The following is a 9,939-nucleotide window of genomic DNA, read 5'->3' as shown; positions in this document are numbered from 1 at the left end:
CCATTTTATAGGCAGCATTTGACTCCTGTTTGAGTACTGATGCAGAGGCAGGGTGCTCTCAGATGTCACCAGAACCACCCATGAGGTACAGACTGATAAATGACTTATACATGAAAATAGACAAGAATCATCTATGAACTTATTAAAGTAAGTTGGTAACACAGGAACGCACGAGTATATTGAAATCACATCAGGAAAAACAGGTCTGGAAAACGTTCAGACACACAAAATCAAGATAGATTGAAACACCCTCACTTGAGACCCCATTAGAATGACTCCAAATCCTGGGATGACAATAGTCCTACTGACCTAGCATATGACTACCTGGGTGTACATGTCAGGTAACCACAAGCAGATAACTTGTGACTGTCCCAAGGACTGCAGCTCAATATTAGATGTGATACATTCAAATCAACATTCATCCATCCATCCATCCATCCATCCACCCACCACCCATCTATCCATGTGTCCATCCATCCTTCCATTCATCTACCCACCCAACCACCCATTATGTGTCCATCTATCCATCTATCCACCCATCTTGACCTGGTCCTGCACTTTGCCTTAATGACACTTCACCCCTGTCATTGGTCTTACCCTGAAACCCTGTGACATGGCTTACACTCCAGCAACTCTCCAACTAGCATCATTAATATACAGCTACCTGCTTTAATTCTCTGTGTCTATATTAGCTCTCTGCCTCTAGTAAGGCCTCTTTGAATTCTGCAGGCTCTTAATCCATTTGTACCTATCCTGTAACCTTTACACACACACACACACACACACACACACACACACACACAGATGGGGATTATGTGATTTGAGAGTCAATGGTAGAGATTATGACTGCAATCTCCTCCATGTCCTAGATCCATTTGCAGACCTATACTCTTAACGTTTATTCTTGGACGACACATATGCACACATATCCAAAGACTGAAGCCATGGCTTTTACTCCCAGACCACTTATTTTCAGCCTTTCAGAAGAAGACAAATTGAGAAATGAAATAGATAAGTAGAAACTAAAAACCAAGTATCATCACTGTGTTCACCAGGAGTTCAGACTGCTAGGGTCTTCTTCATCTTGTATGTTTTCGCTTCACAATCATGTTGCAGGAGAAACATAAAGACTCATTTCTTTGGTACTTTTGTTTAAAAGCAAAAGTAAAAATAATCATCCTTTCTGCTCTCAATTTGCTGGCCTGTGCTTTCTTTCAAGAAGCTACATGCTCAGAAGGAAGGATGTTTGGGAATCTGGTGATGGTGACAGTGCCTTCCACACTTAGCAATGTAGTCAGTCTCACTGTTTTCTTGGTTTGGTCAACTGTGCTTTCCTGTTTCCATCTGTCATCCTCTTCCTGAGTCCTACCCTAACACTAACCCGCCTATGAGCTGAGGCCTAGGTCTTAAGGGACCCCGCACAGGGTTTCAACCTAGTATTCCCTTCTGTGGCCTTCCTGTTGTTCTCTTAAGATGTTCTATTATTATTTTTGCCATGGGAGCTAGGACTTCCCAACCCCATAGAGTTTCTTTATGTTTCTACTGTTTCTCACCTAATTCAGGCAATTGTTCCTCCACATTTTAGCTCCTGATCATTAAAGGAAAGTTTTAGCATTCAGAAAACTGCTTTCTTCTTTAAATCTGGCTCTCAAGAACACTGCTCTAAATGTGCTGCATAATCAGTTTAAAAACAAACCCGAGCATTGTATCCTTTGTTCTGGGGTAGGAACTGTACTTTCTCTGAAGGAAATAAACATTACCGTTTTAATGTGTGAGAGGTCAGTGCTCAGAAGGGACCGAGAAGACATCAGATAGTATCATTAACAATGTTATAGCCACAGAACCTGCTTCTCCCTCAAGATTCATGAGGCCAGGAGACAAATAAAGGGTCTGACCCAAGACTGTTGAGTTAAAATACTTTGTGAGTGAAATGGGGAAGGGATGGACAGGACAGTGGGGTATGAAGAATGTTACCTACCAGAGTAGATTAGTAAATTAAATAAAACAATGAAGAAGATGTGCACCTTTACAATTTAACCTAGCCTTGTAAGTTTTTCTCAAGAAATAATAGACTAAGGAAGTGAGTGCCCTCTGCCAGCAGGAGAATGGCTGTGGTGGAAAGACCTGAGATGCAGGGAAGGCTGACTGCAGCACCTCAGGTCATGGAGGTCCTGTGGGACAGGTTGCTGGGATGGTTTTGACCCTGCATGGGATGTGTGCTGGGTCCCCTGAGGGGGTTGGTCACAATCAAGGAAGCACATCTTTTAGGAGTATTGCCCAGAGAGAGGACCTTTTCTGCAATGAGTTGGCAGGCTGCAGGGCTGGGTGAGGGATCCTTTCTCAGAGAACCAGCCACAGGCAAGGTTGTAGGGTGGTGTGGCTGTGGGAAGAGAGTGGTGAGGACCTCACAGCAGCAGCCAAGTTTCCAGCATTGTAGAAGTAGAAGATTGGGTCTGAAAGATTTGGGATCAAAGTCCACTAGGGGCCAAGAAGAAAGTCAGAGGAAACTGGAATTCACCCATAATGAGGTTCAGCCAGAGGCCATGAAGATACTATATACCCAGAATTGTCCCCAGGGCTGGGAGACTTCAGCATGCCAAGGTCATACATAAAGGTTAATTGTTCCATCCTAGGAAACTGTCCTTGGACAATCCGGAGAAACAAGGAGGATTCCTGTGAGAGGGAGATGCTATAAAAACTAAGAAATGTTAAGTTTCAAACTTGGGACAAATGGCTGAATTGCTTATTTAACATATCAAAGCAGACCTGACTGCTAAGTTCTCTCAGCATTCCTCAGTTCCTACCTGTTACAGAGTATGGCTGGCATACCCCGCACTCTACCCTGAACTCTCCAGCCCAGGGACTGGGCTGCCCTTCCTCCAGAAGTTCTTCCCTGTATAATCCAGACATTTTGGTTACCTGCCCCTTTTGTACCTTTGGCGTCCTGGCTGCTGCACCTGGTTCTCCTCTCCCTTCGGCTCCTTTAGACTGTTTTCTGCTGTGGGATGATCTGTATGTCAAATGTGTTGCTGATTGGTCAATGAATAAATCACTGATTGGCAGTGGCCAGGCAGGAAGTATAGGTGGGACTAACAGAGAGGAGAATGGAGAGAACAGGAAGCTGGGTGGAGGAGACACTGCCAGCCGCCATCAGGACAAGGAAGATGTAAAGTACCGGTAAGCCACAAGCCACGTGGCAAAGTATAGATTAATAGAAATGGATTAATTTAAGCTGTAAGAACAGTTAGCAAGAAGCCTGCCATGGCCATACAGTTTGAAACCAATATAAGTGTCTGTGTTTACTTGATCGGGTTTGAGCGGCTTGGGACTGGCGGGTGAGAGAGATTTGTCCTGACTGTGGGCCAGGCAGGAAAACTCTAGCTACAGTTTTCTGTCAAGTATCCTATCACAGCAATGAGGAAAGTACAGAACACACATACCTCATTGAGAAATGAGGCCACTGATTTGATAAACCTGACTGTGTGTTTCACAGACCTTTGGAGCTGGCTTGCATGAGAAAAGTTGAAAAGTTTGAAGCTGCAAACTAGAGAAGTCCTAGAACACTGTAAGAACAGCTCAACAGGCCACTCTCTGGGGGTGCGGAAGGCTAGGATGGTTAAAAAACAAACATCAACAAAACAAAACCCACAGATAGCAGGTGAGGCTTGGCTCATGAGGTTTCAGAGGGCCATAAGGACTTTACCCAAAACTGTCTAGAGGCTATTCTTTTTTTTTTTTTGACAAAGAACTTGGCTATTTCCTGCCCATGTTATTGTTTTCTTTTGGTTGTTTGTTTTCTGCCCATGTTTTGAGAACTTGAGTAATGGGAGAATTTGTTTGGTCAAGGAATTTCAAGACAGGACAGCATTCAAGCTATGGCATGGTTATGGTTACTACCCACTACCATCCAGGTCTACAGTGATAGAGAATACTGAGAGGAACAACAACAACAAGGAAAATGAGCAGTTTGGTGAAGAAAGAATAAAACCTAGTTTAAAAATTCAGACAAAGCAGCAATAATTGTTAAGCAGTTTAGCATCGATTAAAGAGAACCCTCCTGTTTTGCACTGAGACAAAGGAATGATGCCTAGAGGGTTAGACTCCATCTACCAAAGATGCCAGCTTGTGTGAATTTATCCTGAGAGCCTAAGGCCACTGAAAAACAACTACCTAGAGTGAGTCTGGGGAAGGGGGGCGGGCGTATGGAGGCCAATGCAACTGTGGTCCAAGGGAGTCAGCTTCCATTTTCAAGTGTCATCGAAGTGATCATCGTTTTGCAGGTGTGAAAGGTATAGGAGTGAGAGGTTTGCACCAAGGTTCCAGAGAGCTACTGAGACCTGGTCGTATGTGAAAGGGTCAGATTTCCTGCAGAGTAGCCCTCAGGGGCCATTGTGTGAAGCTGTGAAGGTGATGTCTACGATGTAATGGAGACCCCAGGATGATGGAGGTGCCTAGACTGTGAGATACTGAACTGCAAGCATGGAGCAGAATGAGGCACATGCACTGAAGGCAGCAAACTGAAAGGACAAGACTTCCCAAGACTGTTGGAGCCTGAGTAGTTTTCCATTGAATACAACACAAGTCTACCTTGTCACCTGTTTTAACATTCCTTTTCACTTCGGAAATGCTCCACTTTGGAAACAAGTTTATGGTCAGCCTCCATAATTTTCTCTATGTTCCTTCCTGAAAACCAGTTGTTGTTTTTTTTTTTTTTTAAAAAAGATTTATTTATTTATTATGTATACAGTGCTCTGACTGCATGTATGCCGGCATGCCAAAACAGGGCACCGGATCTCATATAGATGGTTGTGAGCTACCATTTGGTTGCTGGGAGTTGAACTCAGGACCTCTGAGCCATCTCTCCAGCCCCCACAAAACAGTTTTTGATCTACTCATCTCACAACTGATTCTCTATGCCTTTGCTCACAAAAGTTTCCCAATAGGCCAATTCTACATCACCCTTACTTCCTTCCTATTCTCAAAGTTTAGCTTCCACGTACCTTTCAGTAGTTAGTCTGAATGAGTATGTATGTGCATACATGTGTGCTGAAAGACAAATTCACAGCTACTATACTCTAGTTCTTCTTAGCTATTTTCTCCCAAAACAAAAAGAGAGCGAAATGGATTTTGCCCCCAGTTTCACACGAGGGAGATTTCTTCCACCTACTTTCCTATTTCTGGATTCCCAAGGCAATGGGCACCAGTGAGTGCCTCATGCAATGACACAGCTTCTTGGAGCCCTACAGTATAGTGTCTTTCCTTCCCTTCAGAATGGAGTCAGATTCCTGGCTGTCACTCAAGTGTATTTTCTCTGCTCACATTTGTTACTAGAAAATAGAATGGGACTTGAAGTTTGCATTACAATGGGGAATATATATATATATGTATAAGTATATAAGTATATATATACTTATATATAAGTATATATATATACTTATATATAAGTATATATATATATATATATATATATATATATATATATATATATATATATATATATACCCAAGGCTTCTCTCTGGCAACATAACCTCAAGACAAGAAAACCCAGAGCCTGGGCCTGTCTGCAGCAATTGACAGACATTGACTGTGATTTAAACCCGAGGTAACAGTCATATATATCAGGAACCACACAGTGGAGCGTTTGTTTTGTCTCAGTGGCTTTAGTAACACATGTTACTATCACCTGGCAGTCATTTGCTCATGAAGCTCAGAAAATGAGAGTTCATCCTATGAGAAGTGTAGGATGGTGGTGGAGGAGTGTCCCACATATATCCACCCTTTATTAGTTGCCTAAAATGTACTCATTTATGAAGATTTGGGGCCCTGTGTGTCAGACTTTGTGAGAGGAATCCATGTTCCAATGAAGTGGAAACCCAGACCTCCTCAAATCAAGGGAAAGGCAAATATCCATCAAGAGAATGATACACTCATCAGGCAGATCGCATGGGAGTCTGAAGATCAACAATGTCATCTTGGCAGATATCTGTGGAGCATATAGACTCTGACATTAATACTCCTAATGGGGCTTTCAGAAAAAAAATCAAAGTGTCTAATTACAAATCCCATTTCATAGTCTGTGTTACTTTTGTGTCATGACCAAAATGCCTGACAGAAAGAAACAATGCAAGGTCTTTTTGGCTCAGTTTCTGAGGGTTTGGAGTATGTCATGGTGGAGAAGGCAGGGTGGAGTGTCTCTAACCACAGCAGTAGAAGTGTGAGGCCAGAGACTGAGAAGCAGAGAGCTGGCTGGCATGGAACCCAATAGCCTGTTCACTTCCAGTCAATGTCTGTCTCTTAAAAGCTTCACAGCCTTGAGATAGCACCATGATCTGAGACTAGAAACTCAAGCCTCTGTAAGACATCCCATATTCAAACCCTTGCTGATCTTTTTATGTGAGTGTTTGGTTTGTACGTGTGTAAGTGCACCACCTGTGTACCTGTGCCACTGGAGGCCAGAGGAGGATGCCAGATCCCCTGGAACTGGAGTACAGATAGTGGTGAGCCACCATATAGGTACTGGGAACTGAACTTGGGTCCTCTGGAAGAGGAGCCAGTGCTCTTAATTGCTGAGCCATCTCTCCAGCCCCTATAAGCATACCAATCTTTTATTAGAACTGTGGATGAGGGTGGAAATTGAATTCTGATTCATAAATCTCTGGTGGAAGGGAAGAAACATGAAGTTGGTTAGAAAAGCAGCTTTTTACTCCTTTATGGTTGTATCTATCCTGACATTTTCAGTCTAGAATGAAGAGTTTCTGCATGGTGAATTTTGTCTTTTAGTTATATCATTATTCTCAGCTGTTTTCTTTCTGATTTAATTGGTCTGAATTGAGATCTAGACAAGGGGCTTTTAATTTAAGTTTTCCTGGATGATTCTAACCATGCCAGTGTCAAAACCTAGTAAGGTCAATCAGTTTTCCAAAGAGTGATTTGTTACATCAAAATTTAGAATTTGATGGTTGTAGTTTTTAAAGTACATTACAGAAATATGAAAGTAGCTCATTGTTATTGTTTCTCAAGATAAGAAAGTCATAAAGTATGTATTTATTCATAACCAAATGCTCATCCATCTGATATGGCTGGTCAGATTTGCAAAAATGGGGTACTAATGACTGAGCTTAGACAGCCTTAGGTCAGATCCTGAGACAAGAGAGGAAGGACAAAAGAGCAGAAAATTTGGAAGACAGAAGGATGTTAAGACAAAGAATAAGACAGAGAGCAAATAGTCTAGGAGAAAGGCCACATTCTCTAGTGTTTTTGATAGGGCATACTGCCAAGGTATTTAAAAACAAAGAAGAATGTGGCAAGATAGACATTCTCTGTGGAAACAAAGGAGTCCCACTAATTTTCCTCATGGGTGGATGGCCAAACTGACTCTCTGTAGAGATGGACCAGTTTGAGTTACCTATGAGGTGAAACTGTGGGCACCGTATCCACATATGGACATCTAGCTAACTTGTAAGTAGGAGAGAAAGACTGAAAGGTGACTTTCACAAAGCGAGAGCTGCTCACACCCACCAGGAGGACAGTGGCTTCCACTAACTGCAGAGCTGTCTTGCTTCTGCTCCTAGAGGAAAGCTTGCCCTGTGGGGAATGGTTCAGGAACATTGATAGAGAGCTCCTTACAGCAGGAAGGTGGGTAATTAAGATCTCAGAGGCATTTCTTTGTCATTGGCTGGAAAGTCATCGATACACCACAGCTTTCTCTTCCACAGGGGTCTTGAGTTGGCAGTGCTGAGCTCTGGGAGAATGGCATTGATGAGCAGCACCCTTCAGAGAGGCTGCTCTCAAAGAAATGCATGTTTCTATCACTCTGCTAGGCAAGAGCACAGGAGACACAGAGGAGTGGCCATGCTGATCATGTTCTTTTTTGAGTTGGTTAATCTACAGTTAAGGGCTTAACACCCAGAATAATCATCCTGTTGGGGTAAAACTTGGCAATTTAAAACTAATAAACTGTGCTGAAAGATAGGTAATTACCTTTCTGCAATGGATGACCAAAGCTTCTTGGACTAGCACTTTGTAGTACTGACTGCTTGTGCCTGCTTGCAAAGTTCTTTCCATTGTGTGCCCAAAGGGACTCTTCTTTCTGCAAATGCCATTCTTCAATGTGCTGCCCAAGTGCTGCCTTTTGGGATACAGACTAATCTTTCTCCTGCATAAGAAGCAACATTAATTAATATACCCTCCATAGCTTGCAGTGGGGTTAGATCTGACACACCCACATAAGCTGAAATGTGGTGTACTAAAAATCTACTTAGTGCACCCAACCTGCTGAACATTAGCCTAGCAACAGGGTCCACCATGAGTGTTGACTGGATGTTTACCATCACTAGCTGATGGAGAGCGGTGGCTCTCTGCCATTGCCCAGCACCGAGAAAGTGCTGCCCTTTATACCCTTGGCTCTGGAAAAACAAATCAAAATTGAAATGCCAAAGTACACTTCCTACTGATTGCATATTGCCTTTGGGTCCTTATGAAGTTAAGAAGTTTTAAGTCAAGCTAATGTCAGTCAGGTACCATTTGCTCTGCCATTTTCCTCATGGCTCCTTAACTTTCTTGTGTGGTCTTGTTCTTTGTTCCATAATTCAATGTCTGTCCCCTAATCTATCTATCTGACTATTAAATTAAACAAGTTTGGAAATTAAATTATTTTTAAGAGCAGTCTTTAGAGTTAGCTGTCCCTGGACACTATTTCATAATTTAATATAACAATAAAGACACTAAGTGATCAACCTGTCTCTCCCTACTGGGAAACTTATCTCAGACATCTGTTTTCTAAGAAAGCTTGAATATCCTGTTATGGGAGGAAGACAAGCAATGTGACTAAAGGATTCTAGATCCAGATGTTAAACCACAAGAGCTCTCTGGTTGCTGTGCACATGCTGAGCTGTAGCTGTGGTAGATATTCAGAGAGACGGGGGGTGGGGGTGGGGGTGGAGACTGTATATTATATGCACACATTCCCCATCAACATACTTATTCTGATGAGACCGTCTGTGGTTCATATTTAACATCAGCTACACCAGTTTTTAAAAAGGCATTATCTCTCTCATATATATATTTATATGATCTTACTTAAAATAAACACACTTATCTAAATTACATACTGATACAGGAAAGAAAGGAACACAGAGGATACCTAGGAGGAAGCACTGGTCTCAGTTTGGAAGGAGACAGGACATCAAAGAGGGCTTCTGTGGAAAAGTACCAGATTGGATAAGTTCTGAAACCTGAATCATCAATAACTCAAGAAAACTGAGATGGCCAGGGTGTGGGTGTGAGGAGAAAGAGAAGGAACCAGGGCTCAGAGCCAAGGAAGAACCTGCCATTGACATTGCTGAAAGTGCTCACTGTGACTGGATCCTAGAGGTGGAGTAAGAAGAAGTGGCTACAGATTGCATACAGCACCACATGACAGGGTCTTCTGAACTGCAGACAAGGAGGAAGTATAGATGGATTTTAATCTGATTGGGTGCTAGAATTTTGTCCTTTTTCTTTTCCTCCCCACTTAAAAAATTATTTATTTGTGTGTGTGCCTGAGTAAATTTATGTGCCTCAGAGACCAGGAGAGAGTGTTGGATCTTCTGGAACTAGAGTTACAGGCAATTGTTAGCCACTTGATGAAGGTGCTGGGAGCCCAGTTTGGGTCTTCTGCAAGATCTTGCAGCCAGTGCTCTTACCCCTGAGCTGTCTGTCCAGGTCTTCTTTTCCTTTCGTAACATAGACGTGATAAATGTTACAGAATCGTTTGGATAGATTGCATTCCCATCTGATTACTCAGTGGAAAGTTTGGAAACAGCTCAGTGAACTCTAAAAAACACTTGATTTACAAATGAAACCCTGGGCCCAAGGAACTGAGAGCACAGTGAGTGTCACAGGGGTCTCTAGTTTTGTTCAGGAAAACACTGTCAGTGATTCTCCTCTTTTGGGGCTTCA

This window comes from Peromyscus californicus, unplaced genomic scaffold (genome assembly GCF_007827085.1).
Source record: "Peromyscus californicus insignis strain IS unplaced genomic scaffold, ASM782708v3 Scaffold_9__1_contigs__length_137607984, whole genome shotgun sequence".
NCBI lineage: Eukaryota > Metazoa > Chordata > Mammalia > Rodentia > Cricetidae > Peromyscus > Peromyscus californicus.
Note: the sequence above shows the minus strand (reverse complement) of the source record.